Source organism: Leptodactylus fuscus, chromosome 9 (genome assembly GCF_031893055.1).
Source record: "Leptodactylus fuscus isolate aLepFus1 chromosome 9, aLepFus1.hap2, whole genome shotgun sequence".
Classification (NCBI taxonomy): Eukaryota; Metazoa; Chordata; class Amphibia; order Anura; family Leptodactylidae; genus Leptodactylus; species Leptodactylus fuscus.
The window spans coordinates 45,942,611-45,949,540 of NC_134273.1; the positions used below are offsets into that span (position 1 = coordinate 45,942,611).

The following is a 6,930-nucleotide window of genomic DNA, read 5'->3' on the forward strand; positions in this document are numbered from 1 at the left end:
AAGCACCTGTGACGCTGACTTGGCCGGCGTCACAGGTGCTTCCATTCATTTCTATGGGAGCGTGCTGTTCGGATCGGCGGATCTGAACAGTGTTCGCTCATCTCTAATGCCTTTGTTTCCTACATAAGAACTACTTGACATTTCCCTTAAACAACATTTGAATTGTCATGGTTACTTCCCATAGCAAATCTAACTTGGAATATTCCAGAGAAGGCCAAAACAAAATCTAACCATTTTCCTTCCAGGACAGTTTCTTCCTACATACTACAAAACAATGGACTGTGAAAATCAGAACAATAGACTGTAAAGCTGACTGAACACCTTCCTTCTGCATCAGTCATGGTTGACTCCAGTTTTAACTCCTGTTTTCTTATCTAAGTTTTCAGAAAAATTGCAGTGTTTTTTTTTTTTTTTCTATCTTAAAAAAATAAAAGTAAATGTCAGGCACCTTTCATCTGTTTTCTTAGTATTGCAGCCAATTGTGACTAATGCAAACGGAAAGTTCCATCTTCATCAGTCATTTGGACAGTTTTCCAGTTCATGGTATTGATCCTCTCTGACAAGTCAAAACTATGGACTGTAAAACTGAAGTGTAAATTTGTCTTACATATACAAACCTGACTCCTAAAGTAATGGGAAAACTCAGAGTATACCTCTATTTTTTTTTTTTTTTTTTTTGAAAATAGACACCATGCACGCTGTGAAAAGGCCAATCTGCATTTTCACAGGATTTTTGCCCCTAAGCATAACATTCATATTTATAAAATATTTTTTGGCTCAAAGCCTTATGAGCAAAACTTAGGTTTTACCAAACATCTAAATCTAGAAGCTCAAGATAGGCATAAATGACATGCATGCACGTCTACATGTACATATGTTCACCAGACCTAAAGTCCAGTTATGTAGTTATAGTTTACAAGGCTGTCTACCTACATGCCAGCTAATAAGTAGAGATGGTGCAGGGTTTGTATGTTATCATTGCATTCTAACAGCTATAACATTTCATTTTCTATCAGTGTAGCCATGTGAATGTTGGTTTTTTGTGCAAGTTTAATTTTGTAATGGCGCCATTTTATTCCTTTCTGAGGGGTGGGCACTTTTTTTTTTTTACAGTGTTAATTTTTGAGGGATAAGACAATTGTGTGGTTGTATGGAGTCATCTTAATCTTAGTTTTACTATAAGGCTAACTTCTAGCCTTTACTGTAAATCTAACTATCAATCTGGTGCATGGGATTTCCCATGGTGTGCCAGAATCACAAGGCCTGAGCTTTATAGTTATTATAACACTTCTGCTTCCAACACTCACAATAATAAGACTGGTGCCTGGTCTTAAATTCTACCCAGTACTTGTAGGATGACATATTTATATCCAATAGGACATAGAAATGGAGTGTGGCAAATGATACATGATGTGAAGTAGAACAATTAATATAAGGCGACATGCACATGACCATGTGTGTGTCAGGCCTTGATGAAACTGCACAAGGAGGACATCTTTGTCTCCCTTGTACCTCCGTGGCTCTACTCGCTGACCACAAAACGGACAGTAATAGAACCTGTCCTGAGTTTTCCTCCTAGTTTGTGGCACCATACACAGGACTGTGACAAATAAATAGTTGTGTGTATGGAGCCATAGAAATAAATGGATTTGTGTACTAGCTGTGAAAACTAAGCCTAGCACAGTGATAATGCACACTGTTGTGTGCATGAGGCCTAAGGAATTGTGTAAGCAGCTAAAGCCGCAAGAATTAGAGCAGTTCATAAATAGTATTAACAGTAAAGTTTACCTGATTGTTTGTATCTTTTCTGATTGACTTCAATGATTAAATAAAAACAAAGTGTTCCGTTTGTATTAGTCCGTATGAGAGAGTACAGAACATCAGATAAATGGCATTCTGCCATTTTCACTTCCTTGTTGCGCTCTCGTTTATAATTCTGACAATTCAATTGCTTAAGGAAGGAAATATCATGTGTTTTTTGCTCTTGGATCCCAATTTTGACAAGAGAACTTTTCTTGTCCTCATGCACATGTAGTTTTATATACTGCTAGAAAGCAGACGGTGTGCTGAATTCATCGTACTGTTGGTTTCCCATTATGTGCCCCGGGGCTGGAGATATCGGTGCCGTTAGTTTTGACACGGATCTGTGCCCACAGTCAGAAGGGCGTTTCTGACAGTCTAGCTGGGCTGTGAGGAACGCCCCACCCCTCCCCTGACAGTACTCGTGAACAGACTTGTACTGCAGTGGGCATTCCTCACAGTTTAGCATCATCACTGGGCAGTAAGGAACACCCCCCTCTGACAGTATAGAGCTATCATCGAGTACCGTCAAGGGGGGAGGGAGGCGTAGCTCACAGCTAAGCTAGACTGTCAAGGTTGCCCTTCTGATAGTTTTGGCACCGATCTCTGCCTACTAACTACATTGATATCTCCAGCCCCAGGGCACATAATGGGAAAGCCGACATGCTATATAAAACCGCATGTCCCTGAGGACATAAAAGGTCTTCTTTAATACGTCACATGTATTCCTCCAAGAATACAAGAGATGTCCCAGAGACCAGGTGTCTTTAGGGAGTGGAAGTGACATTAGGGAGTGCAGGCTGGCCTGTTGTCCAATCCAGTGGGAGGCTCAGTGTGATGCATGGTTTTTAATAATTGGTGATGCTATAGGGGCTTTCTGGGATTTGTGGGGAGGTCCAACATAAGAGGTGTGTCTCTGTGTTCAAATAATTCCACTGAGGACCCTGCGATAGCTAGGCTCTCCCAGGCTACTATTCTCCCTTTAGAGAACTCCACCTCCCTCAGCGATCCCTTGGACCAGAGGGTGGACTTCTCCCTGCTGCCTTCCTTCGCTGCGTCCAGGGTCATCAAGGCCTGCATCTCCTGGCCCAAACAGCTCCAGAAGGGTCTCTCTAAAAAAGCCCCCCTCCAAGACAAGCAGCTGCTCGTCTCGGAAATCCTGAACACTTCTAACTTGTGCCTTGCTTCCCTGGAAGCAGCTCGCCATCCGGCCAATGCAGCCGTCAATACTGTGCCAATAGCCATACTGTTTGGATTTGGTCGTGGAATGTACAATCCTTCTCTAAGACAGCGGTTGTGGCTCTTCTCTTCTCTTGGGACGACCAGAGATGGATTTTTGGCTCAGGTCTAGAAAAACTCATTTCTGAGGCTATGGGGGAAATAGCTCTCTCTTCTCCCAGAGGCATCTTTAGTGCCAGCCACCCTCCTCCAGCTGTTCTCAGTGCTGATGCTCCTTTTGTGGCTCCACCTCTTGCTCTGGAGGACTGTCTTTCTGGGCCTTCTTTCAGGCCAGGCTCGCCTGGCAGTCCAGCCCCAAGTCCTCCAGGCTTTCCTCTTCAAAGCCTTCCTCAGTATAAAATTCTTTTTATCTAACCCCCTTAGGTGGAAGGACAGCTGCTATCCTCCTGGAAATCTTTGCTTGCCACCGTCTTTGGCGCCTGGGTTCAAGAGGTGATGTCAATTGGCTACTCCATCAATTTCTCCTCCCTTCCAAACAGAAGATATTATCCTTCTCTTTTCATTCTTCCCCTGCTCAAACATCTGCCTTTCTTCAGGCGGTCTCCACTTTCATTGGCGTGAGGTCATTGTTCCCATCTCACTTCAGAGCATTTCTGGGGATTCTATTCCAAACTGTTGACCATTCCCAAGAAGTACAGCTCTCATCTGCCTCATCCTAGTCCTGAAGGGGCTCTAAAGGTTTGTCTGTGTCCACAAGTTCAGTCCGGAGCTACTGCAATTTGTGGTGGCATCTCTTGAGTCCAGTGTTTCCTCTTTTTGTGGTGGGTTTGTGTCATGTTTAGTTTGTTGCTCTCCCCTTTGGTCTAGCCTCTGCCCCCCAAGTATTTACCAAGATGATGACATCACTCATGACCATCCTCCGTTCCAGAGGAGTTGCTATGTTTCCATTGTTAGGGTCAGTGCACACAGAGTTTTTTGGCGCTGATTTTGACGCTGAATCAGCCTCCAAAAAAAGCCTCCCAATAGAAGTCTATTGGGGGCTTTTTTTGGAGGCTGATTTTGACGCGGATTCAGGGTCAAAATCAGCGTAAAAAAAAAAAGTGTGCACTGACCCTTAGATGACCTCCTGGTGAAAGTTCCTCCAAGATGGACAATCTGATCAGCTTGCAGATCACTTGGTCCTCCTTTGCCGGTTCAGCTGGCTCATCCATAAGGAAAGGTTCTGTTTTGAGACTCCCTCCAGATCAATCTCCTGGAACTGAGGGCCATCTTCTTAGTGTTTTTCTCATTGGACCTCTCTCCTCCAAGGATGCCTGGTCGGAGTCCAGACTAATACCACCACAGTCGTCTACTCAATACATCAGGAGGACGCCAGGAGCTGCGTGGCCATGCAAGAAGCCTCCTGATCTCATTCTTGTACAAAGCATCTTGTCAGCGGTCCAAATGCCAGGCATGGACAATTGGACATCAGACTGCCTATGCTAAGGAAAGCTCAACTCTGGTAAGTGGTCTCTTCACTAGAAGATCTTTCTCCAGTTGTGTTCCTGGTGGGGCACACTCGATGAAGTCCTCTCCACTTGCCACCTGAACTACGTGCTTCCCCCGCTACGTGACCAGGTCCCTGGATCCTCGGGCCATCGCTGCCAATAATCTCGTGATTTCCTGGTTGGAATTCCAGCTTCTGTACTTGTTCCCTCCCCTGCCTCTTCTATCTTGGGTTCTCTAGAGACTGAAGAAAGAGGGGGTAGTAGCCATTTCATTGGCCCTGGGTTGGCCTCATTGGGGTACACCTTCTCATGTTCCTGCTGGTGGATGCTCCTTGGTCTCTTACTCTGCAAGTTGACCATCTGTCTTAAGGGCCGCTGTTCCACTCCTCCTTACCTCACCTACACTATTAAACCTGAGATCTTGCAGCTTTGCAGTTTTTTGGCGCTTGTTATCCAAACTATGCTGAAGGCCCAAAAACTCCAGCTTGCAAAGATCTATCATTGCACGTGGAAGGCCTACATACTGTGGTGTGAGAGCAATGTCTTCCATCCACATAAGAGAAGAAAGACCAGGGCTTGGTCTTTCTTCTCTTAATTGGCTTGTATCTGCCCTTTTAATTTGTTTTCAGAAGATCCTGCCTTCTGGCCTCAGGTGAAGGCTTTCCTACAGGGAGTGTCACACTGTGCTCCTCCTTACCGTCCTCCCATGGAACTGTGGGACCTTTAATTTTGTTCTTTTGCTTCTTCAGGTTCCACCTTTTGAGCCCTTGCATGACATGTCCCCTGGAAGTTGCGTTCTGGGTGGCTATTGCTTCAATTTGCAGGGTCTCTGACTCAGCTGCCCTGTCCCTAAGCCTCCTTTTCTTGTTTTCCTTTAAAGAGGAGGCTTTTCTTTGTAGGTTACCCCCCCCCCCCCATATATATATATATATATATATATATATATATATATATATATATATATATACTAGCTGGTACCCGCAACTTCGTCTGCGGTGATTGTAGAAGTGGGTATATACAGGCGTGGGTAAGGTTTTTGTAGTGTGTATATGGTTTGGGATATGAAATGTAACTTTGTATCTTGTTTTTGCTGTAATTCAGAGAATACGTGAGACTTTTGTGTTGAAGTTACTTTGTAGTTGAGCTGCTATATATACGGTATTGTGAGAAACTTTACATAGTGACTTTGGGACAGAAGTATTTGAAGTTAACCCTTTCCTGCCGATGGCATTTTTTGATTTTCGTTTTTCGTTTTTGACTCCCCTCCTTCTAAACCCCATAACTTTTTTATTTCTCCGCTCTCAGAGCCATATGAGGTCTTAATTTTTCCTGGGACAAATTTTTCTTCATGATGCCACCATTATTTATTCTATATAATGTACTGGGAAGCAGGGAAAAAATTCTGAATGGGGTGGATTTGAAGAAAAAATGCATTTCTGCGACTTTCTTACAGGCTTTGGTTTTACGGCGTTCACTGTGCAACCAAAATGACATGTCCCCTGTATTCTGTGCTTCGTTACGATTCCGGGGATACCAAATTTATATGGTTTTATTTACATTTTGACCCCTTAAAAAAAATCCAAAACTGTGTTAAAAAATTATTTTTTGAAAAGTCGCCATATTCCGACAGGTGTAACTTTTTTATACGTGCGTGTACGGGGATGTATAGGGCGTCTTTTTTTGCGGGAACGGGTGTACTTTGTAGTTCTACCATTTTCGGGAAATGTTATTGCTTTGATCACTTTTTATTCAAATTTTTAGCAGAATCAAAACAGTGAAAAAATGGCGGTTTGGCACTTTTGACCATTTTTCCTGCTACGATGTTTACCGAACAGGAAAAATATTTGTATAACTTTGTAGAGCGGGCGATTTAGGACACGCGAATACCTAACTTGTATGTGTTTCACAGTTTTTAACTACTTTTATATGTGTTCTAGGGAAAGGGGGGTGATTTGAATTTTTAATCCTTTTTATTTATTTTTTAAATATTTTTTTTACTTTTTTTAAACTTTTTTTTTTGCATTTATTAGACCGCCTAGGGGTATTGACATGGGTGGGTGGTGTCGCGGATTGTCAGAGTGGTGGGGGTCGGCAAACATGGCTGCTCCGGAGCGTTAAAGAGCGCCTCCTGGAGAATCGTTAAGGTGAGGGGCAAAGTGGTAAAGTATATGTATATGAGATTGTGTGGGGTTAGGGGCTAGGCTGTAGAGGGTAATATGAATTTTGTGGCTTGCTATGGTCCAAAGTGTGTGAGATTGCAGAGATGGTGGTGTGAGTTTGGGTTTTGTGGGGGTCCTGGCACAAATGTATGTGCGCTATTGTGACGAAAAGTAGCCTATTGTTTAATCGAGTGTAATGACTATGTTTGTGGAAAATTTCAGCCAAATCGGTGGAGCGGTTTTTCCGTGATTGAGGAACAAACATCCGAACATGCAAACATCCAAACACACAAACCCACAAACTC

General features: G+C 43.3%; 1 protein-coding gene across 1 annotated transcript in view; it reads left to right on the top strand.

Moving 5' to 3' along the window:
* LUC7L2 (LUC7 like 2, pre-mRNA splicing factor) overlaps positions 1 to 6,930 on the top strand; it is a 467,814-nt gene that overhangs the window by 70,747 nt on the left and 390,137 nt on the right. The gene's annotated exons all lie outside the window — the stretch shown is intronic.